Source organism: Amblyomma maculatum, chromosome 9, assembly GCF_055883805.1.
Source record: "Amblyomma maculatum isolate TAMU_Amacu chromosome 9, ASM5588380v1, whole genome shotgun sequence".
NCBI classification, from domain to species: domain Eukaryota; kingdom Metazoa; phylum Arthropoda; class Arachnida; order Ixodida; family Ixodidae; genus Amblyomma; species Amblyomma maculatum.
This window is the reverse complement of record NC_139352.1, coordinates 85,384,113-85,386,981: the sequence shown is the minus strand read 5'-3', so window position 1 is coordinate 85,386,981 and position 2,869 is coordinate 85,384,113.

The window sequence follows — 2,869 nt, the reverse complement described above, 5'->3', positions numbered from 1 at the left end:
TAATGTAAATATTTATGTCAACTCACTCCCTGATACATCGCAACACAAATGTGCATCCACACATGTCGAATGGATGATTACTTAGTGGTTTTTAACACGCCTTGGTACCTGCAATATAATGTAAATATATATGTCCACTCACAGCTTTTCACATTGCAACCCCCATGCTCAATACATACTGTGCATACGATGGCTGTATATTTTTATATTTACTTTATTTGCCAAATTTTCTGCACGGTCTATACCTTCATGTACATTGCCATTCAAAATTGTATATATCATCATCACGAACTGCCCAAATGTTATTCTGTATGTAGATACTGACGTGTGACGTATTTGTTCGTTAGGATGTATTTTATGTACACTTCCCTTTGTTGTTAATTATGTGCAATTCCTGTTTTGGTCATTTGTAGCGCTCATGTGAATGTCTAATGTGAATGCCATATGTCTAATAATACGTTTTCTAAACATGATGCAAAGTATTGAAAGGACATCCACTCACCAGCCATATTGTTACGGACCCTGAGCAGGTCTTAAGTTTAGCACGAGAATTCTACATCGAAATTTATGCTGCTGACATCGTTCCAGCTGCAGGCAGCAACTGACGTACCTAATCTAGACGAACATGGCTGTCGTCTGAAGAGCTACACACAGCCCTAAAACAGATGAAGCCAAACAGAAGCCCGGGTATGGACGGACTTCCGATAGCCTTTTGCATAACATTTTGGCCGTCGCTAAATACTGCTTTCACCAACCTAGCAAATAACGCCCTAGAGCGAGGGAAACTAACTCCTAGTATGAACGAAGGCCTCATCACGCTCCAGTGCAAGGACACCTTCAGGTGCAGTGACCATAAAGCTTGGAGGCCAATAACCCTTCTAAATACGGACTACAAGGCAATTGCCAAATGTCTCTCTCTGCGCCTGATGCCTGCTCTATCGTCCATAATAGGCCCGCACCATGTTTGCTGTGTCCAAGGCCGCTCGGTAGAGCTCCATGGCATGGCTCTGAGAGACCTTTTGACATGGATGGAATCGCGCAGCCTCAATGGCTTTCTTTGCTCCCTCGACCAACGTTTCATAGCGGCCTAGAGTTATCTGACAAGCTACATAAGTGCTCGATGATCTCCTACAAACCGCTCAAGACGAGCCTAAAACGGACTTTCGCTATTCGTGAACTGGCTCAGTGCAGCGCCAGTGAGCAGCCGCGTTAAGCCTAACAACTGCGTCTCCCAGTGCACCATCCGGCATAGCCGGCTATACCATGCAGATCCCCGTGGAAGGACGACCCATCATGGAACAAGAAACGCATTCTAAGGAATTGCTTACAGCTCTCCATGACTCGTACAAGACCCGTGTAGCTAACAGAGCCGAAGCCCGACAAGTCCGCTCGCAACAGCTTCATAGCGTGACTGGAGACGCTCACCCTGGCATTCGGAACGCGTCGACAAATTCATCCATGCCGACGGATGGTGCGGCTACAACTCGTTCACCGTCCAAAACAAAGGCAGCGTGCGTCGCAGCCCAACGCAGCAAACAACTCCCATCTCTTCCTCCAGAAGCACTTCGTGTGATTTTCCGTCCACGCGGTGAGCTTCAATTAGATCGGATCCCAGGCATCAAACTTCAAAACGCTATCCAGGAGCAGCTGAAGACTGCTTCCCTCAGACGCCTTCCTCCGGGTCCACCCTACCAACCACACATTCACGGTGGCCACCTCGCAAGCAGAACTTGCTCTGTGTCTCTCAGATCACCTCCCTTAATATTGGTGGCAAACAACATCCCTGTGCGGCGTACACAGCCCCCCCCCCCCACCTCTTGGAGCCACCCGTGGTGTCATCTCACAAGCTTACTGCCAGAAACGCCCGCGGAAGTCTACCACCACATCGTACAAGGCAACCCCAACTGCAAGATCTTGGCCGCTAGGCGGATGGAGAAGACTAGCTCTATACTCATTACATTTGACGAAGATTACGTCCCTTATTCCGTCAACTACATGAGCACAATATACCGCTGCACGCCCTACAGAGGCAGCCCGGACGCCTGTACCAACTGCAGGCAGCCTGGACACAGATATGACATCTGCTATCTGCCCAATGCGAACCTCTGCCCGCGATGCGGAAAAAATTACCCGTCCAAAATCACCCTGCATTCCCAAATGCATCTTGTGTGAAGGTCCACATCTCACTAGCACCGGCTCATGCAATGCACGTAAACCTGCTACATCCCGCAAACCAGCTCAAAAAAACAAAGTGTGCAACCCATCGACTCTCAGTTCACAGGACTGGCCCGCACTGCCTCCCCCGCAAGGCCCTCACTTCCAGTCACAAACCTGGGCCCATGTAGCTGCTCAATCCAACGGGTGCCCTTCGCCACCATCCGCCCACTTTGTTCCAGTTCCTCCACGCCAAGACAACCTCAGCGCGGAAAACGCCCTACTACGCGAACGGAGTGCGCCGTCGGAAGCTCAGATAAGTGCCACCTCTGGTCTAACTTCTTCCCAACCCACCATCTCCACACTGCCCACCACAGCTAACGCACCAAAGGACCCCTATTCGCTCATTAGTGCTCCTAGCCCATCTGTTTCTTCTGATTCTGCTTCCATGGAAACAGAAACAGATTCACCACAATCTCATTGTTCGGTTAAAACAGCTCGCCCAAACTCACCTTTTACTGAAGCTGACCTGCAAATACTAGTTGAAAAGTTAGAAGATACCATAACAGAGAGGCTAGAAAGAAAGATAATCGAACGGTTTGAGACTAAGCTGGTAGAACGCTTAGAAGCTGTTTTATTCCAACGCATGGAGGGCATGCTAACACATGTAGTCAATGAATTCAGCAGGCGCCTCGACGCCACAGAAGAACAAACA